We start from the raw sequence: 22,797 nt of genomic DNA on the forward strand, positions 1-22,797 counted from the left end.
GACTCTAAGTTGTCCTGTCTGGGTCATACGCCCACCACTTGCATCAAACACTGTAGGCAGAAGGAAGAGATACCATAATCAGACAGGCTTGGGTCTTCTGCCCATTGCTACAGCCACAACCGGCCCTTCACTGAGACTGACATTTCCATCAAAACCCCCGGCATGAGGGAAGAGCAACTCCTTAAAGAATATGAGGGTTCTGGTGAAATTAAAATGACTGGTATCTGATTCAAATGTACTTTAAGGGAAATAATTGTAAGGCCTCCTTTAATTGAGAGAGGGAGGATGTCGACATTTACGTTGTTATTTTCCCTTTTCTAGAAAGCATGGCAGTGGCATAAAGAAGCACCTTTATTAGTTTTCTGATAACAGATGGAATATAAGGAGACAAACACACACTGGCAATAGAACCAAATGCAATTTTCTATAGATAGCACTGGTCTACTACTATCCCAATTTAAAATACTTTCAAAAAATTGCCACCAGATGAACTCTTTATAGCCAGCTTTAACTTTGAGGGAAATAAAAGAAATCTAATGGTCAACTGATATCCCGTAATGGTTTGCTTTTGTTTGGGATTTTTTATTAACAAATAATCATGCATGCAGCTGTTACACATTGGTCATTCACAACTCACATTTTTATATGAATTTTCTCACATTCTTACGTGTGTGTGTCTATGTGAATGGAGAGGCTTCTAACAGTGAAGAACGGCTTCTAATTGTAATGGATTTTACTTTTAGGTAAATTGGTAAAAACTAATTTTTACAGCATGACTTTAAATGATTATTTTTCTTAATGATTTTTTTTCCAGACAGAAGGTGAATCCAGAAGTAACATAGTACTGAAGCCATTTCACAGCTAAAAGTACGAAAGGATTTATCATTCACTCCTTCCTTCACTATGTATTGCGGGGCTACCTTACGTCATGCACTGAGCCAAGAACTAGGGATACTAAAAAGAGTAAGACAGGTCCTTGCCCTGGATAAGCTCACAGAGTGATGGAGGAAAATTCAAGAAACACAGAAAGTGCTGTAAGCCACTTATGTTCAAACGACTATTACAGCACAGAAGAGCAAATATCTACCTTTCCTGAGGGTGTCAGAGAAGTCTTTTTAGATGAGATATTTATGGAAAAATAGTAATTTTGTAATCAGAAGCCTAGAAAAGGGTATTCCAGGAAGAAAAAGCAGTATCCACTACTACAGAGCTCTTTGGACTAACTGGGTTACTGGCAGGACAGGGGACAGTAGGTAGGAGTGCCCAGGAAGCTGATAGGGGTAAGATCAGACAGAATGGGACGAGAACAGTATGTCATGTGAAGGAGTTTGGAAAGATAACTCTGGAAGCAGGGAAAAGGGTTTGTGACAGATGAGAGAGACTGGTCACACTGAGACCTTATAGAGGTTGTAGAGAAGGTTTATAGAAGGTTGTAGACAAGGGGCCTAAAGGAAGACAATGGAAGCCTACAGAGACTTCTCCGATTAGAACGGAAACTAAGTAATGGATTGAAGGAAAGAGCCTAGGAGGAAGAAGGAATGAAAATATTTCTCATGTGTCTAGTTTAGGAGAAACTAGTTGTATGCAGTTACCATTAAATATATTAGGGAAAATGAGAAGAAACAGATGTAGGGGTAGAGACTGGGGCAGCAATGAACTAGAAGAGAGAACAGAGCTATGATTGCCTGTGCTACTAGGCATTAATTTTGTGTTCAGTGCAAAAGCTCATAAAATAATGTATTTTAATCATAACATATTACTCTTTGATATACTTTGATTAATGTCACTTATGAAAGTATTCATCATGTCAATACACGTGTTATTAAATAATAGTATGGATCAAGTCATCTATTTCCATATTCCTAATACTTTTTGAGAAGTAGAATATTTTGAGTAGCAGTACTCTCATAATATATTTAGTATTGTCTTCATAATTAGTATATTTATTATAGATGCTTTGGGGGAGGGAGATACTGTCTATAAGGTATATGACTGCACAATATTTTGAGACGAAAAATTTTTGCTGACCTCAACTGGTGATCTCTTTATTAAAGCTGAGAGCTAATACAGTTCATATTTCCTAAGCTCTATTTTTCATGTACAGATGTTTTCATCTATAAGGGTATAACAAACATTAAACCTTTTCAAATGGCATCTTTTGGTTTAATTTGTGAAACTGGAGGACTACGGATTCTGTTGAACTGGGATTAAACTGTGTGCACCAGAAACAATAATAGCTAATAGTTGTTGAATATACACAGCATTTTTCAATGATGAGAAGCATGCTTACCACTATAGTTTAACTTTCACAGTGATCTTAGATAAGGCAATAAAATGTACTGCAAAAGAGGTAACTAAGATTTTTTTTCTTATCAAATGTCAGGTCGCAGGGGGTGGTTTGGGTGTCTAGTCTTATTTCACAGTGAGTCTTTTTCATTTACTTTTCTTAATGCATTCAAAAGTTGTTAAAGTTTCTTATATAAAAATATGATTGATTGTTACAGTGACAGTAATTGCATTTTAGCAAAAGTAACCATTATAGTAATTTTCTTCAGGGAAGAGAAATCTAACTAACTAAAGTAGCTAGTTACTTCCTCACACATTAACTTTGAAAATTTTTAACATAAAAATACTTTATAAGGGAAGTACAGAGTGAAGAACATAAAATGGCATGCAATATTTATAAAACTACTTCCATTAGGTGGCTCACAATTTTATGTAGCTGTTAATCACAAATTAAGTGAAACAAAATGGAGAGAAAAACTAAAATGTCTTTGCTATTGGGTCAATTAAACTAAGTCCTCAATTGAAGCCTTTTAAAAATGACTCTCATATATTTTTTTTCATTTGTAAACTACAGAAGGTAATGATCTTTTAAACCAAAAAGATTTATTCATATCATGGCCTCAGAAGACTGAATAAAATAACTACATGAAGATACTATGATTGCAAAGAAAAAAACAACTATTATACATGTGCATACACAGGGTAATGTAGCATACAGTAACTTGTACATGTTAAATCACAAATGAAGCAGCATTAGCATTTAATTTTATGTATTCCACTGCACACCTGAATACTAATTAGCAACTAAAATAAGAAATGTGTGGTACTGCATGTATTGATAAAATCTCAGTTTGGTAGTCTTCAGACACCAATTTAATATGAATTGGGTACTAGGAAAAGATAGTTTATCATTTTTACAGTTTTGTTTCTAAAATCATTTTTCATTATTATTGAAAGCAATATACTAATTTCAAAATCAGTTGAAAGTAACTGAAATGCTGGCTAAATCTAATTGCATTTTTAAATATTTATTGTTAACAATGTATAGACAGCAGCTGCCATTAGGAGTACAAAGCAGAAGCTGCAAATTCAGTATGCAAATGCATGAACAGTAATTCAAGATAACTTACATCAATTGAGTCAACTCAAATTTTTCTTTTTTAGTGAGGCACAGAGAACACTGGTACTTTGTCTCTGCCCTTCCTTAACCCTGTTTTTGAAATGGCCCCCAGAACTGCAAAAGAAAGATGTATTTTGGAGACTGAGATACAGGAAAAAGAGTTTAAACTTCATGATTTTCCCCTGGCCGCCTCTATTCATCTCTCTCCATCTCCATTCCTTTGCTAGCCTCTGCATTTAAATTGACCTTTGCACTATCATTTGATTTATTTTTGAAGTTATCGTTATAGAAGAAAATTTCATTCACAAAACCACATTTCTTTAAATTAATACCTTCCTTTATTTTTCTATTATCCCCATAGATTACAGATCCCCTTCCATTCATTTGTACCGTTCTGCCCATCTATTGCATCTATAATGCAAACTAGCACTTATTATATATGTCAGGGAGTTCAGTGGGGGAAATTGCAGGGGTATGTGTGTGTGTGTGTGTGTGTGTGTGTGTGTGTGTGTGTTTGCTTTTGAGTTGCAGTTGCAGTCTAAGGATTTAGTACACAGTTGGCTTATTGTAGTCTTTCAGCAAAGTCCTATTTGCTTAATATATGGCTGGTATCTCATGTATTTATTAGCAGAACACAAAGGTAAAAGGCAATTTTAAAATAATCACAGTAGCAGACATCAAAATAAAATGTTTCAAAGAGAAGGACGCAATAAATATCTACCAAGAAAATCACAAGGACTATATCAGTTAGGATTCTTCTAGTTATAAACAACAGGAAATCCAACTCAAATTTGCATGAATAATGAAGGGAATTTATGGGCTCATATAAGTAATAGTCCAGAAGATGGGAGACTTAGGTGCAAATGATGAGCTCCAGTTCCACTGGGCTGCCATTCTCTCGGTTCTTTCATTCTTTGATTTTTAGGTCTGCCCTTAGGCTACTTTCTTTCCAGGTTGCAAAGCTTTAGCTAGCAGCAACCGGGATCATGTTATTTCTCATTTACATCTCCCAAGAGAAGGCATGTTCTCCTTCGGCCAAAAAAACATCAAAGTCTGAGCTTCATTATGACTGGTCCAATTTAGGTAATTCTTGAGTCATTTGTAGTGGCAAGAAGGAAAGATATATTGGTAGGGACCAACTTCAGCATGTACCTGGCACATGCTGATATAACCCCATAGGTATATAACATATTGAAATGCTTCTGTACCAGACGATAAGTAGCCAGTATTCTAAGTTCCCCTCTCTCTCCGCTAAAGTGTTCCCTGTACCAGCATCCCAGCCTGGAATGCCCCTGACTTCTCTACTATCCAGCAGTTAAACAGTTAATACCTGCAAAGCAAGCATTCATTTGGACCCTGTTACAGCAATGCAGCAGACCCCTCTTCTGCTTGGGTGGATCATGTACCGGTTGTTAGACATCTTGACAGTCATACAAGCCTTCAACTGAGGGCAGGATCAATCAATTATGTTGGTTCCATAGGGCTGCCATAACAAAGTACCACACACTGAGTAGCTCAAAACAATAGAAATTTACTCTCATTATTGTATAGCCCTAGAAGTCCAAAATCTAGGTGTTGGCTGGGCCATGCTCCGCATGAAGGCTCAGGGAAGAATCCCTCCTCATCTCTTCTAGCTTCCAGTTGTTGACGGCAATCCTTGGTGTTCCTTGGCCTGATGCATAACAATTCCAATCTCTGCCTCTGTCTTTACATGGTGCCTTTCTTCTGTGTCTCTGTCTAAATTTCCCTCTTCTTGTGATTCACTTAGGGCCTACTGTAATTCAGCATGACTTCCTCTTGACTTGATCACATCTTCAAAGACCCTATTTCCAAACAAGGTCACATTCACAGGTTCTGAGTGAATATGAATTTGAGGGAGGAACTATTCAACCCAGTACACTCACCCAAGTGGAATGGCTGTTATGCAGCAGAAAAGTAGCAAAGTGATGTTGGGGAAATGACCACAATGTCCACTACAGATACTGGACTCTCTGGGCCTTTGCTCTCCTCACTTACCTAGTTAAAGTCAACAGCTTCATGGTTGAACTGGCATGTCAAGTTTTATTTGTGTAAGACTTTCAGAGCTGGCTCCCATACTACTTAAACTCATTTTTAACTCTAAGGCCTGAATCCATGGACTTCAAAAAGTAGATTAGAGAAGGAGGTTGGCAAAGAGTTCTTAAATCCACATGCTAGTTCACACAACATCAGTAGAGTGAACAAGCAATACATCTCATCTGTGTAAGTACTATTATTTTTCAAGTGTATGTAGTTGTGATTAATTAAATAAAAATTTACTTAAAACCTTCTTGCATTTATAATATCTCATTGTCATTATGTATTTTCTCTATCAACAGATAATAGAGAACAATTGCTACTGTACTTTAGCTCTGGCCTCTATTAGAAGGGCCATGGGATTCAAGTCTAGCCTCTGTAGTGAAAGTGAAAACAACAATGGCTCAAATAAATAGTCATTGATTTCTTTCTTATGTAAGAGCTGGAGGGCTGGACACGGTAGCTCAAGCCTGTAATCCTAGCACTTTGGGAGGCCAAGGTGGGCAGATCACTTGAGGTCAGGAGCTTGAGACCAGCCTGGCCAACGTAAGTCATTTCTAAATGACTTATATGGCTCTGCTCACTGAAAACACTGGCCATCACCTCTCAATGTTGTTCATTACCCCACTTTTCTGCTTTAGATGTATTTGTAAGCCATTTCTAAATTTACTAATCGTTGTTCAAGGCTTGGGGTTTGTTTTATTTTTAGAGACTTTAGTCTCTTCGATATGGAGATAATTTTTTGGTCTACTTTCCATAGAAATTTCCTGAAGTTTTCTGACGTTTTCTGGAGTTCTAAGCTTCTTAACCAATAGATATGCAATATTTGTTATTTCAACGAAGCAAACGTCTCACTCTCTAAAAGTTTGAATTGCGAAGTGAGGTGAATATAGATAGATTTCCTCAAAATACATTCCCCAAATTAAGTTTCATTATGAGCAATGCATGTGCAAGCCAGGTAGTTCCTCCTCATCTCCAGCTTTTCTTCATCCTAATCCTTGGGCTAGTGGGTCTCTTGGCTACGTATATCCATCTTCTGGTATCCACAGTCTACTTATGTGGCTTAAAACCCTAATGAACATTTTCTCTTCTTAGTCTAATAAGCATTTTAATCTCCAATTTAACATACCTAAATCCACACTTCTGATCTGTCCCTCATTCTCATTTCCAAACATGTTAATGTCCCAGTCTTAATCTTTCATTTACCAACGACTCCAGTTTCTTAAGCTAAAATCTTTAGAGTCATCCAGAATTTTATTTGTCTCTTTTTTCTCACACCCTACAAAAATCCTTCAGCCCCTATATGCAAAATATATCCAGATTACAACCCCTTCTGACTGCTTCCTTTGCTACCCACAACTCTGATTCAAGCCACCACCACCACTTGTATGGATCACTACAGTAACCTCCTCATTGATCTTCCCTGCCTCTGTTCTGGTCCTTCTAGCAGTATCTTCTCAACAGAGGAGTCAGACTGCTTTCTGGTTAAACCATAGTCAGATATTATCATTCCTCTGCTCAATCCCCTCCATTCAGAGTAACACCCAAAGTCCTTACACCGCCTCCAAGGTGACACATGATGGGGCCTCTGCTATCTTTCTGGTTGCATCTCCTACTCTCCCCAGACACACCTGCCTCTTTGCTTCAGGATAAAGTACTTGCCATTGTCTCTTCCACCAAGTATTCAAATGGTTCACTCCCTCCTCTCCTTCAAGTCTCTGCTCAAATGTTACCTGCTCCTGGCACAACTTGTTCTCCTACAATGGTGATCATCATTTGATACACTATATATTTCACATGTTTATATTGTTCAATGTTTGTCTTCCCCAGAAGAACATAAATTCTTGTATAAAAGTAATATTTGTTAAATAGTATTGGTTTTTTCATTTTGTTTTTTGGGTTGGTTTGTTTGTTTGTTTGTTTCGAGACAGGGTCTCCCTCTTTCACCCAGGCTGGAGTGCAGTGGCTCGACGATGGCTCACTGCACCTTAACCTCCCGGGCTCAAGTGATTCTCCTGCCTCAGTCTCCTGAGCAGCTGGGACCACAGACATGAGTCACCACACCTGGCTAATTTTTAAATAATTTTTGTGTGTGTGTGCAGATGGGGTCTTACTGTACTCCCCAGCCTAGTCTTGAACTCCTGGATTCAAGTGATTCTCCTGCCTCCACCTTCCAAAGTGCTGAGATTACAGGCACAAGCCACTGTACCTGGCCTATTCTAAGTTTTATTTACTACATATTTTCAGCTTTTAAACCTGTACCTGGCATAAAGAAGAGCACAACAATATTTGATGTATGAATGAAAGTATATTTTTAAAATTTTTTAAACATAAACCTTTTCACAAAAATAAATAGACATGCAAATATCCCAAATAAATTTAAAAGAAACTCATACCTATAGAGTGCCAATCACGTGTCAGGCTCTGGGTAGCACTTTACAAGTATGGAATTTTCATAGCAGGTCCTGTGTGATTGGTCTTATTATAAACACTTACCAACGAGATGTTACATAACTAATTTTAGAAGTGGAAAATGTCAGCACATGCGTAATATGCTCAAAGTCTGACTTATCTGACTCCAGAGTCCATTCTTTTAACATGCCTCTTTGAAAACAAACAAACAAACAAAAAAACGCGATAACAACAGCAATAAAAAAAGATGGGGTGGGGCTGGGTGCGGTGACTCATGCCTGTAATCCCAGCACTTCAGGAGGCTGAGGCGGGTGGATCACTTGAGGTCAGGAGTTCGAGACCAGTCTGGCCAACATGGTGAAACCCCGTCTCACTAAAAATACAAAAATTAGCCTCACATAGTTGTGCATGCCTGTAATTCCAGCTACTCAGGAGACTGAGGCAGGAGAATCCTTTGAACCCAGGAGGCAGAGGTTGCAGTGAGCTGAGATTGTGCCACTGCACTCCAGCCTGAGTAACAGAGCAAGACTCAGTCTCAAAAAACAAAACAAAAAACAAAAAAACAGATGTCATCAAATCTTTGTGTAAAAGAGTACAGCTAAATGCCTAACTGGGATTCCAAGTGTGTGAAAATTAGAAACACAAATTTTGAAAAGGAAAAAAAAAACTCAGTAGGCCGGGCAAGAGACTGAGTGCAGATTGGAATGGAACACCTGTACAGTCAAGCAGATCAAGAGATTCTGGCTAGAGAAAATACTCTGAAAACCCTATCTTCTCTTCTCTTGTGGGGCCATCACAGAAGCAGTAGTAGCCAAAACAAAAGCCAGTCCCTTTGTGACATGTGACCAGAGCAAGAACTGGAAAAGTCATTTCAATGCACTTTCCCACATTCACAAGAAGATTATGTCTTCCCCACTTTCCAAAGAGCTAAGACAGAAACGGAACGTTCAATCCATGTTCATGCAAAACGATGATAATGTACAGGTTGTCCAAGGACACTACAAAGGCCAGGAAATTGGCAAAATAGTCCAGGTTTAGAGGAAGAAATATATGATCTACATTGAACAGATGCAGCGGGAGAAGGCTAATGGCACAACTGTTCCTGTGGGAATTCACCCCAGCAGGATGGTTGCCACTAAGCTAAAACTGGACAAAGAGTGCAAAAATATCCTTGAACCAAAAGGCAAATCTCACTAAGTACAAAAGGGAAAGGACAAATTCGAGGAAGAAACAATTCAGAAGATGCAAGAGGCCAGGTGCAGTGGCTCACGCTTGTAATTACAGCACTTTGGGAGGCCGAGGCAAGGGTTGCTTGAGCCCAGGAGTTCCAGGTCGCAGTGAGCCATGATCATGTCACTGCAGTCTAGCCTGAGCAACAAAATGAACCCTGTCAAGAAAGAAAGAAAAGGAAGAAAGAAAGAAAGAAAGAAAGAAAGAAAGAAAGAAAGAAAGAAAGAAAGAGAGAGAGAGAGAAGGAAGGAAGGAAGGACGGAAGGAAGGAAGGAAGGAAGGAAGGAAGGAAGGAAGGAAGGAAGGAAGGAAAGAAAGAAAGAAAGAAAGAAAGAAAGAAAGAAAGAAAGAAAGAAAGAAAGAAAGAAAGAAAGAAAGAAAGAAGGAAGGAAGGAAGGAAGGAAGGAAGGAAGGAAGGAAGGAAGGAAGGAAGGAAGGAAAGAGAGAAAGAAAGAAAGAAAGAAAGAAAGAAAGAAAGAAAGAAAGAAAGAAAGAAAGAAAGAAAGGAAGGAAGGAAGGAAGGAAGGAAGGAAGGAGAGAGGGAAGGAAGGAAGGAAGAAAAGAAAGGAAGAAGGAAATAATCTTATACACAATTTTTATTAAAAACTGCTAAAATATATTTTTAAAAATCTTAGCCCTATTCCTGTGGTACACCTGCTACCCCACATTCCCACTACTCAAAAGGTAGAGGATGGTTTTAAGTTCTTACTTAGTGATTTGATATCAGTTTGCACCAGAAGAAAGACATAATCAAAGACTTCCAGGAATACAAGTAGGGCCCTCTTTATGAAAGAGTTCTCCTCTCTTTGTCAATTATAAAACAGTAGAAAGGGCACTCCTTTGCCCTGCTGCTGACCATGTGAAGAAACCTGAGCCTGGCTCTACTTCTGTTCTTCTGGAAGTCTTCTTTACTTTGAAAGATGCATTACCTTTGAAAACAACTATGTTTTAAAAATAATCCAAAAAAGGAAAAAGAAAGAGGGCAAATGTAATGGCACACCCTAGATATAAGGAAATGTTCTTGGGAAACATTTGCAAGTAGGTACCTGAAATTTTTTTAAACCACATCAATAAAAGAAGAGATTATATGAATGACTTTTGAATATTGAAACTTCAAGTATGTTGGCAAACAAGAAGGCCCATAAAATAAGACAACACCCTTCCTAACTTCCCCTAAGGTCTCTAGCCCATAAACAGACATTCTACAGGAACATTTATAGAAGTAATTTATATTTGGAGCCAACAGAAGCCTCACAATTGCCAGTATCTCTCAGACAATAAAGACAATAATAAGTGCCTTAAGATTTCAATTCTTTATGTTATCTGATCTGAAGTTTCACTGGTTTAATTTCAGAAGTATTGTCTAGGAGAAAACTAAAATGTATATAAAAATCTGGGATTTTAAAAGCATTTTATACCTTGGCTTTCTTTAGAGAATTTTGTAGAAGACAGATAAAATATTAAAACCATAGCTGAAACAAGGCAATAAGTTTGAATTTACTAAAGTCAGAATTTTAGTACCAATAGTATAAATCTACATATTCACACATTCATTTCTCTATTGTACATATTTTATATTAACTGACACAACTGTCCAATATCCATGCTTATGTTTTCTCTAACAATTAGAAACATGGCTTGAGATGTACTGCAAATGAAAATATTCTTCAACATACTAAATTTCACATTACAACGTCTAGCTCAGTACTAAGACTTGGGTGACAGCTGCAGCTTTTCAGAAGCTAGCATTTAAAGGTAGTAATATTCTAGGAAGCACTTAAAGAAGACACATTGTCCCCATCTAATTTAAGGTAGAGAAATGTATATATAGAAAAAAAAAAAAACTGGCAGAAATTCAGCAAACAGAAGCCTGTGTCTCATAGCAAAAGACAGTTGGACAACTTCTTCAAAAGATAGTAAGATATTATTTAAGTCAAACATTTATTTCTCTACTTACTAGGAAAAATTAGATTATCTCATCAAATCCAGTATGTGCCATTTTTAAAAATTACATGCCCATAATTAAGTGGTTGAGTTCACCTACATATTTGAGCTAACATATCAAACAAAGAAAACAGGCTTGGCCACAAAGTCAATGAAAGTCAAATAAAAGGCCAAACTAAACAGATGAGACACCATGCCCTGAAGATCAACAAAGGAGATCACTGTTAGGTGAGGCAGGTTTAGAAACTTTCGGCAAGGAGGATTTGCTGTGCCCATCACAAGCACAAAGCAACTCATTCAAGCTAGTTAAACACAATCGTACTGCAAGATTGATGGATAGTTGATTGCCTACAACTGAATTTCTTTTTTTTTTTCTTTTTTTTTTTTTCTTTTTTTGAGACAGAGTCTCACTCTGTCACCCAGACTGGAGTGCAGTGATGCTATCCTGGCTCACTGCAAGCTCTGCCTCCCGGGTTCATGCCATTCTCCCGCCTCAGCCTCCCGAGTAGCTAGGACTACAGGTGCCCACCACCACGCCTGGCTTTTTTTTTTTTTTTTTTGTATTTTTTTAGTAGAGACGGGGTTTCACCGTGTTAGCCAGGATGGTCTCGACCTCCTGACCTTGTGATCCGCCTGTCTCGGCCTCCCAAAGTGCAGGGATTACAGGTGTGAGCCACTGCTCCCAGCTGCTAATTTTTCATGTTTTTTAGTAGCAACGAGGTTTTGCCATGTTGGCCAGGCTGGTCTTGAACTCCTGACCTCAGGTGATCTACCCACCTCAGCCTCCCAAAGTGCCGGGATTACAGGCATGTGCCACCGTGCCTGGTTGAATTTCTTTTACCATACTGTACTAAAGTTAAACTCCAATAAGCCTTACATAGACAGCCCAGAGATATTTTTTAAACTTTTGGTAATAACAGAGTAGTAACAAATAGGTAGTTTTGTTTTTGTTAATTTTTTTAAATAAAGAGAGGGAGATATATATATATACACACACACATATATATATATACACACACATATATATATATATGAGATGTGATGGCAAGAATGACGGCTGATGTTAAGATAATAATGCAGTATTCCTGTTTTAATACAATCCTCATTCAGGTGTATCCCTCCTAAAATAACTCTATACCTTTTGAACACCTGTCATCATGTGGTCTAGTCTAGGGTACCAAAGAGTCCATAATATAACCATATTTGCCATTTCTGGGATTTGTCAGAAGAAACCTCCATTCATTAAACTTTGCAAAGCACAATTTCTTCTCCCTCGTGGCATTCATCAGGATTCTTCCTGCAGGTATTACAATCATACACCTAGAAAACTCAATAGACTTGACTAAAAAACCGTTTAGCAAAGTATTAAGGCACAAAATTAATATACAGAACTCAAACAATAAACAGTACGAATATGTAATGGAAGAAAGGACCCACTTACATAGAAAAACAAAATGAAATACAGAAAAGTGTAAGAGACTTTTGAGAGAAATACAAGAAATTTTGAACAAAGGGAAGATGTACCTCTTCAGTGGAGTTAACATCCAAAAAATATCAATTCTTTATCAGCTAATTTATAATTTCAACATGAGACCCATAAGAAAAATATTGACAGTGGGTTTTTGTGAAACTAGGCAAACATCATAGAGTTTATAAAGAAAAATAATTTACCAAAATAAATCAGGAAAACTCTGAGAAAAAGGAGCAGAGAAGGAATTAGCACTATCTGATATTAAAACATATTATAAAAACCTAAATACTTAAAACAGTGTGGTGTTGATTCATCAGTACACAAATTGACCAACAGAACGTTATAGAAAGTCCAGAAATAATTCCAAAAGCATACTTCAATTCAATATATGATGGAGACAGCATTTCAGATCGGTAAGGAAAAGATGAACATTTTAAAAAATGATAATAGACTATCTGAAGGAAGAGATGTCTTTTTTCCTATTTAGATGGGTACTTTCTTCCATTGTATATTCATACTATTTGTTATTTGATTTCTGCATATTAATTTTGTGCCCCAATACTTTGCTAAAGAGTTTTTCTGTCAAGTCTCTTGAATTTTTTAGATATACAATTATAATATCTGACAGGAAGGATTTTAATGGATGCTGAGAGGAGGCATACTCCAGTAAAACCAGTATAAATTTCAAATGAATCAAAGATCTATACATAAAATACAGACAGCATATAAATATTAGAAGAAAGCACAGAATTTCTTTTTAACATTGCAGTGGAGAAGGGAGTTATATTTGTGACTTAAAATTCAGAATTCATAAAATATAATAGTAAATTTAACAAAAAAGCTATGAACAAAGTCAAAAGATAAATGATAAATTGAGAAACCCAAATCATAGACAAATGCTAATCTAACTCATAAAGAGCTACTAGAAACTAATAAGAGCCCAACCATATAATAAGAAAATCAGCAAAAATATGTATATTCAAGTCATAGAAGAGAATGCAAATGACTTGTAAACATAAATAGATGTAAACATACATAGATGATCAAGTTCACTTAAAATAAGATAAATACATGCTGAAACTACACTGGAATACCATTTTTTTCAGATTGGTAATGGTGTAAGAGCTTGATCGTAGGAAAACAGACCCTCTTATACGTTAGGGACAGTTGAAATTAGACAACTCTGATGGAAGGAAATTTTGCAATATTTATTAAAACCAAAATTGCATATACCCATTGATGCTGGATTGTACTTCTAAGGAATTTATACTTACAGATATACTTGCCCACACGTGAAATGACTAATGTGTGCCTGTATCCATGCCAGTATTGTTTGAAATTTAAAACATGTTTTAAATGTTTGAAACAATTTGAAATAACTCAAGTGCCCATCAGTAGGAGAATGGTTAAAAAGTTATTGTACATTTACAGAGTGGAGTACTACACAGTGGTATTTTTTAAAAAAAGAATGAGGAAGCTCCCTAGTATTGAGCCTCAAGATGTATTGTTAAATGTAAAATTAAAAGCGGTGTATAAAATAGTGTATATTTTATGCTGCTTTTTGTAAAAAGTGAAGGAATAAGACTGTATATTCATATTTTCTGGTGTATGTGTAAAGAAACTCTGCAAGAACATTTAAGAAAATAATATTGATCATGGTTGTGTGTGTGTAAGAGAGTTATGCAAATAGTATACAGAGTGAGAGCAACACTTTTCACTGTGCCTTTTAACTTTTTTTTTCAAGTTTGAACTATGTGAATATATGACATTTTAAAGAAGGGGTTTGAGTAGACTGTTTTAGCCAAGAGGAGCTGTTCCATCACAGACTTAGTCACAAGCCAAACCATTTGCTGTTAGGGAGAGTGGGAAGTCAATTAAAACTACCTTCTTCATTGACAGAGGACTCCTTCTAAAAAGTCCACCACTAATGCCACACTTTGGAAAGAGAAGTAACATACATTTTTATTTATTTTTATGGCTTTACCTAAAAGAAAGGGAATTATGACCGAATACAATGTCTTCTCCTTAAAGTTTCTCTTTTTCTTCAACTATTCTTTTTTTGCGGGGGCAGGGGGTGGTGGGACAGAGTCTCTCTCTGTCGCGAGACTGGAGTGCAGTGGTGCGATCTCGGCTCACTGCAACCTCTGCCTCCCAGGTTCCTCGATCTCTTGACCTCGAGATCCACCCGCCTCGGTCTCCCAAAGTCCTGGGATTACAGGCATGAGCCACTGCGCCCAGCCTCTTCAACTATTATTTATTTATTTATTTATTTATTTATTTATTTATTTATTTATTTTGTGACGGAGTCTGGCTCTGTCGCCCAGGCTGGAGTGCAGTGGCGCGATCTCGGCTCCCTGCAAGCTCCGCCTCCCGGGTTTACGCCATTCTCCTGCCTCAGCCTCCCCAGCAGCTGGGACTACAGGCGCCCGCCACCTCGCCCGGCTAATTTTTTTTTGTATTTTTAGTAGAGACGGGGTTTCACCGTGTTAGCCAGGATGGTCTCGATCTCCTGACCTTGTGATCCGCCTGCCTCGGCCCCCCAAAGTGCCAGGATTACAGGCCTGAGCCATCGCACCCTGCCCTCTTCAACTATTCTTAAACGTTTTTTGAAAAACCCACTCCTCACCTTCCTGGTAAGGTTAGTGGTGGTGTTTTGTTTGAAAAGGAGTCTTGCTCTGTCACCCGGTCTGGAGTGCAGTGGTGTGATTTCAGCTCACTGCAACCCCCGCCTCCCAGGTTCAAGTGATTCTCCTGCCTCAGCCTCCCAAGTAGCTGGCATTACAGGCACCCACAACCACAACTGGCTAATTTTTGCATTTTTAGTATAGATGAGGTTTCGCCATGTTGGCCAGGCTGGTCTCGAACTCCTGACCTCAGGTGATCCACCTGCCTCGGCCTCTCAAAGTACTGGAATTACAGGCGTGAGCCACCGCGCCCGGCCGTAATCTTCTTAATGTTATTTTGAAAGCTGAATTTTCGTCTATCTTTGTTGATTTTGCCATTGATGTGGGAAATGATTTCAGTTTGTCTAAAGAACTTTAAAGTTTTCTCATCAAGGTGGAAACATTGTTTAGTACAAACTTGTCAAATGAAAAGTGTAGTGGAAAGGATTGTTTCTCAAACTGAATTTATGTGTTTCTTTGTGCTTAGGCTCACCTTGTATGTGTCGCCTCTGATTTCACACTCTGGTTTCAGACTAACATTTTACCAACTTAATCAAGGTCACTTTTCTCTCCTCTAAGGTATTAATTAACAAGCCACCCAGTTCAGCTCCCTATAACAATATGTTTTGAATTCTTTCATCAGGAAATCAATGAAATATGAAAATAACTACACTCATCACAGCTTTGCACTATCATTTGATTCATTTCCTCTAGAAGCATGGCTGTAACTGACTACTGTTCAGCTGCAAATTTGCCAAATTGTTCAACTACCTAGAAGTGAGGTAAACCAGACTGTACTATTTTAGTTCTTTGAAAGTTTCTTCCCTCTTCTCACAGCTGCTGCAGCTGCTAATACTTCACCATAAGTAGAAATCCTTAGACCTCAACCTGCCTAGATTGAAACTGATCCAATCTTCTGTCCACGGGTTTCACAGAAGAATGCAGCATAGGGTAGCTATGACAACACTAGTTTGATTAAAGAAAAGTAAACTCCAATAATCTAGAATTCCCTTTAGCCATTGTTTCAAAGGGGAATTTATCATACTTTGCATTGCAACTTGGCGTATGTGGTAACAATAATATGAAAGAGCTACTGCTGGAATTAAAAGACTTACATGCAATCCATTTTTCTTTATCTCCCCTCTGCCTCACCACTGTTTTTTCCCCTTGTGTTTCAGTTTGGTTTCAGGACTGTATATAGAATAAAGGGCAGATTGATCTTGGGGGAAAACCATTTTAATACAATATGGTGACCAAAAATGTTTGTTTAAAAAATAAACATAAGCAAGCCAGGCTTGGAGTCTCATGCCTGTAATCCTAGCAATTTGGGAGGCCAAAGTGGGTCAGGAGTTCAAGACCAGCCTGGCCAACATGGTGAAACCAAATCTCTGCAAAAAATACAAAAATTAGCTGGGCATGGTGGCACGCACCTGTAATCCCAGCTTCTCGGGAGGCTGAAGCAGGAGAATCACTTGAACCTGGAAGACAGAGGTTGCAGTGAGCCGAGATGGTGCCACTGCACTCTAGCCTGGGCAACAGAATGAGACTCTGTCTTGGAAACAAAAATAAAAATAAAAACATAGCATATTATAATAATTGTAGTAGCTAGGTGGTAAATCCCTGAAGGTTTAATATACTCTCCCTCAACTTTCGTGTATGTTTAAAAATTCATAACAAAATATTAAAATCAGTAAGCATTAAAGTACATTCTCATTCTCTTTTGCTGTGGTACATCTTATCAGATATCCTCTGAATTACCCTTTGCCTCATTCGCCCAAATTGGATTTAAATCCAGAGACAGGGATTAAAATATAACTGAGGTAAAATGTGCTGTCATTTTATTGTATTTGAGAATATAATGGGGAAAGTACAGAGATAATAGCAAAGTGATAGTGATCCCTGAATGCTAGAAAATAGGGGCCACTCAGGCAAGTTGTTGATGTTGATTCTGTATGTTTAGAGACAGGGAGGAGAGAACATGGTGAGGGGTTACACAGGGTTGCTGTGAGGAAATAAGGGTTTAAAGAAACTCTGAATTCAGACAGTCAAGAACACGAGGGGAAAAAAAAAAAAAAAGAACATGCTCAGAAGGGGCTGGTAACTAAAGGTGGAGCTCAGGAGATCTCCAGATATTTTTACATTTCCGAAATAAAGGAAAGAAGGCTGATCATGAGGTATCTGTGGTTTCAATCCCAGTGGCTCTGGATAGGTTGGACACTCAAATGGCTGCAAGGATTGCTGTTTTAATCTGAAGCTCATCCAGCCAGAAAGGGACCCTGCATCTATAAGATACAGTTTTTTAAAGAAAGGTTTATTTGCCCTTGGCTTGAGAATGGAAGTAGAGTGAACTAGAAAGGAAAGTGATGTCATGAGTTAGGATTCAAGGGGGGAATTGAGATTGCTTAAGAGAGGTAGTTTATGGCTTTCAGGCTGTACTGAGCGAATGAAGCAACATACAGCAGTAACTTACCTCATCTAGCTATAGTTTGTCCCTGAGATTGCCCAAGAGGATAGTAATATAGTTGTGGAATTGTTCAGATTGTGTGTACTATATTTTGGTGAATATAATGGAAAAGTCATGCTCTGGAGAGGACTATCAGTCTGTAGAGAGGTATTTGGAAAAGAGATCCCTCCTGGCTTGAATCTTTAAATGGTTGAAAGGTAAGCTTTTGCTCAAGATGAAGGTCAGATAAAACCTAGGTGAAGTTGCTTTTTGTTTGGGATTTGAGAGTGGTGTTTCATCAAGTGTTTAGAACCTTCTTGCAAAAGTATAAATAAATTTCTCAATTCCCTTATTCTCTTTATAAATAGCAATTTCTCACTTATGTGCTATTCTTCATTTGCCTGAAAAACAAAATAAGGCTTTCTAGTATCTACCCACAAATACTCAGTAGCTTTGTGGGTCCTGCTTTGTTATTCCCATTTGTGATTTCAGAATTTATCTTGAGAATATCCCTTTGAAACTAGCCAAAGATGCAAAGTTGGAATGCCCATTACTTAAGAAAACATGATTAAATTCTAAGTCATCTTCACAAATCTGATTACCTTTAATAGGGGCAAAAGCAGATTAAATCACTTAAAAGAAATAGATGTCATAAATTTATGTAAGAAAGCAGAATATTATCTAGTGTCATGATGTATCAGAAATAAACAAACAAACAGAAACCTCTACATTGACCACTGACCAGGTCTTAATCAGGGTACTGTTTTTCAGGAGAAATCCTTGTAATGTAGATGAAATGACAAGGCAAAGATCTCTTCTGAAAAGGAGAAATTCAACCAATGTGTCAAGGTTTACTAAATGACAGGAGGAAAGCTTAAATGAAGTAGAGAAAAGATCACTAAGTTAAGAATAGAATCTAATAATCTTCAAATATCTAGAAAGGAATCATAGAATTGTGATCAATCATTCTACATTTGAATAGAAGGCAGGGAAAGAGCAAGTTGCAAAAATACTTATTATTATCATGAAATGACTTCCTTATCATAAAAAGTATGTAAGATTGTAGTGAATAAGCATGAAGAAATCTCATCAAAAGACATACTTAAGTTGGGATTAGGCACGGTGGCTTACACCTGTAATCATAACACTTGAGAAGGCTGAGGTGGGAGCATTGCTTGAGGCCAGAAGTTTGAGACCAGCCTGGGAAACATAGCAAGACTCCATTTCTACCAAACAAGCAAACAAACAAACAACAACAACAACAAAAAAAAACTGGGCAGTGGCACGCACCTGTAGTCCTAGCATCTCAAAAGGTGGAGGCAGGAGGATCGCTTGAGCCCAGGAATTTGAGGCTACAGTAAGCTATGATCACACTGCTGGCACTCCAGCCTGGTAACAGAGTATAACGCTGTCTCATAAGGAAAAAAATATATATGTTTAATTTGGATGACAAATACCCTTCTGTCTCACAGAAAGCATTAAAAGGAAGTTCAAAATTCTTTCTATCCCTAAAATCCTGAGATTATCTGTAGAATCAAGAATTAATATTGTTCTTTATGAATGACCTAACAGAGATTCTGAAACCTTGGATACCTATCAAATTTTGATAAGTTGGTGACTAATAATATTCTAAAGAAACTGACATGGCAGTAAGTGTGGTAGAAAAGCATAATAATCCTAGAGCCTTTCGGCTCTCTGATCAGCACCATGGCGGTTGGCAAGAACAAGCACCTTACGAAAGGCAGCAAAAAGGGAGCCAAGAAGAAAGTGGTTGATTCATTTTCTAAGAAAGATTGGTATGATATGAAAGCATCTGCTATGTTCAATATAAGAAATATTGGAAAGACGCTCGTCACCAGGACCCAAAGAACCAAAATTGCATCTGATGGTCTCAAGGGTCGTGTGCTTGAAGTGAGTCTTGCTGATTTGCAGAATGATGAAGTTGCATTTAGAAAATTCAAGCCGATTACTGAAGATGTTCAGGGCAAAAACTGCCTAACTTCCATGGCATGGATCTTACCCGTGACAAAATGTGTTCCATGGTCAAAAAGTGGCAGACAATGATTGAAGCTCATGTTGATGTCAAGACTACCGATGGTTACTTGCTTCGTCTGTTCTGTGTTGGTTTTACTAAAAAACGCAACAATCAGATACGGAAGACCTCTTATGCTCAGCACCAACAGGTCCGCCAAATCCGGAAGAAGATGATGGAAATCATGACCCGAGAGATGCAGACAAATGACTTGAAAGAAGTGGTCAATAAATTGATTCCAGACAGCATTGGAAAAGACATAGAAAAGGCTTGCCAATCTATTTATCCTCTCTATGATGTCTTCGTTAGAAAAGTAAAAATGCTGAAGAAGCCCAAGTTTGAATTGGGAAAGCTCATGGAGCTTCATGGTGAAGGCAGTAGTTCTGGAAAAGCCACTGGGGACGAGACAGGTGCTAAAGTTGAACGAGCTGATGAATATGAACCACCAGTCCAAGAATCTGTTTAAAGTTCAGACTTCAGTTAGTGTCAAATAAAAAGTGCTATTTGTGGGAAAAAAAAAAGAAAGAAAGAAAAGCATAATAATCCTAGAGTAAGACAATCCTGACTCTTTCCTCACAAATCTTATGACTGTCTACATCTGAATCTCCACATTTGGAAACTATTACATTTGAAATCCAACTTCAAGAGTTGTACAAATGATAAGATAATATATGTGAAAAGTTTAAAAACTATAAAGCATTGTAGGCATGTAAGTTTTTGTTAGTAGTAGTAATACTGTTAGAAACAAATCATTCCTATTTCTCAGTGACACATGTGTGAATCTCTGTACTATGAGTACAAAGCCTTTCTCTCGTTGCACAAAACTATGCAAGGGAATTAATCCAAGAATTAAAGAAGGGCCTCAAGGTTAATCATTTACTTTTATTTGTTTTTAAAGTTGTTTTTACAAGAATATACATTCATATAACAAAGTTCACAAAGTGTATTCTCAAATAATTTTAATAAATGAATATACCTGTGCATCCACCATTCAGGTCAAAATATAGAACATCACCAACATCCTAGAATGTTAACTTATGTTAATACCTCCTTCTCAAAGATAACTACTGTTCCGATTTTCATTTTAACTATCTTAGAAGTTCACATAAATAAAATCACACAGTGTGCACTCTTTTGTGCCTGGCTTCCTTGGCTCAACATGTTTCTATGAGATTCATCTATGCTGTTACACGAAGCAGTTGTTCATTCTTTTATTACTATAGGCTGTTTCAATTTAAGAAAACACCTCAATAGAAGCACTTGTGGAATGACAGAGTAAAGACCTCCGAAAATGTCTACCTCTATAAAAGCAAAAAGAACACTAGTAAAAATGGTCACAATTAACTTTTTCAAAAGTCTGGAAAGAAACAAAAAATTTACACCAATCTGAGTAGCATTAATTAAAATCATAACTGGATTTTGGTAAAAACAGTGAGTTTTGTGGCATTTTAACTTGACGTTTTACCATAGTCCTCTTCCCACCCAAATCCAGGGTAGCTTTGAAAATCAGCAGACTTGCATCATGTTTTGTAAAAACCACCTTAGCACTCACTGAAGTGGGAAGAAGGGTTTGGAGTTCCAAATACTCCTCAGTGAGTTGTCAGTATTCGATCTGTCTGGCAGCTCCCTGGAAAAGCTCTTTTCACAAAACTTGTCATTTTTACCTGACTCAAGAGTTCACTCAGCAAGGAGAGCTCTATCCAGAAGACAATTTTCAGAAGCATTCAGTGACAATTGTTTGACATTATAGCTGCCTAGGAATTTTAGCCAAATAAGAGGTTTGCCAAAAAACTTTCAATGGAAAATCTGGAAAAGGAGATATGCATAGTGGATTTTTAAAAACTCCAACACATTCCTTGAAATGTAGAAGGCCACATGCATGCCCCAGAAAGTCCTGGCAAAGCTCTATTCTTTTATCTCTTGCACAATTTGAGGCTCTGTGCAAGTAGGAAGTGAAGGCTGAGGAAGGTTTATAAGACACCTGAACACTGAAGGCATGTTCCAACACAAACACACATAGAGCCTCTGGGCAAAATCTGGGAGATTTACTATTTCAAGGCACTTAAGAAAATCTTCCTCCAATCATTAGCTGACCACTAAGCTAACCAAGCAGAGACTTCAGTGGCTACATGCAACAGAAAATACAAATTTTACAGAATTAGTCCAGGAAAGTCACCAAACAAAAAAGAACAACAACAAGCAGTAACAACATTAAATGCTGGAGGGAGAAATTCTGATTTCTGAAGTTACCACATTATATTATATAAATAGTCCAGTTTTCAAAAATAAAAACATATAAGACATGCAAAGACACAGGAAAGTAGGTCCCATACACAGCGGGGAAAAAGTGATTAATAGAAACTGCCCCTGAAGTATCCCAGATATTAAGCTTTCTAGGCAAAGCATTTAAATCGGCCACTAGAAATATTTTCAAAAAATCAAAGGAAATACGGTTAATGAACTGAGGAAAGCATAAGAAAGGTGTCTTATCAAATAGAGAATATGAAAGATATATAGAAGTTACTTTAAAAAAAAAAAAGAACCAAAGAGAAAATGTGTAATAACTAAACTGAAAAATGTATAATAACTAAATGAAATAACTAAAATGAAAAATTTACCAGAGGAATTCAAGACCAGATTTGAGCTGGCAGAGGAAGAATCAGCAAAATTAAAGAAAGGACAATTAAAGTTGTCAGTTCTGAGAAATAGAATTTTTTATTAAGAAAAATGAACAGAGCCTGTGGAACACACTCAAGAGTACCAAAACGCACCTAATGAAAACTGCAGAAGGAAGAGCGGGAGAGAGAAAGAAAGAAAAATTATTTGAAGAAACAATGGCCAAATACTTCCCACATTTGAAGAAAAACTTTAATCTATAGATCTAGGAAGCTCAACAAACCCAAATGTAATAAACATGAAGAGATGTATCTCTAGATAAATCATAGTCAAACTGCCAAAAAACAAAGAATAGAAATGTAATTTTGTTTATAACACTTTTCTTCTCCTGAATGATTTAAAAGATATCTGTATAAAATAATCATAGAACTCTTTTGATGGGTTTTGATGTATAAAAGTATAATTGGCATGATAAATACAAATAGCACAAAAGAATGGGGAGGGAAGGAGGTACAGTGGAGCAAA

The 22,797-nt window shown here is 37.4% G+C and overlaps 2 pseudogenes; both read left to right on the top strand.

Moving 5' to 3' along the window:
- Positions 1-162: 162 nt before the first annotated feature.
- Positions 163-9,151, top strand: LOC119625166 (large ribosomal subunit protein uL24 pseudogene; annotated as a pseudogene).
- Positions 9,152-19,322: 10,171 nt separating this feature from the next.
- LOC103217050 (small ribosomal subunit protein eS1-like) lies at positions 19,323-20,137 on the top strand (annotated as a pseudogene).
- The last annotated feature ends 2,660 nt before the right edge of the window (positions 20,138-22,797 follow it).

This window comes from Chlorocebus sabaeus, chromosome 10 (assembly GCF_047675955.1).
Source record: "Chlorocebus sabaeus isolate Y175 chromosome 10, mChlSab1.0.hap1, whole genome shotgun sequence".
Classification (NCBI taxonomy): domain Eukaryota; kingdom Metazoa; phylum Chordata; class Mammalia; order Primates; family Cercopithecidae; genus Chlorocebus; species Chlorocebus sabaeus.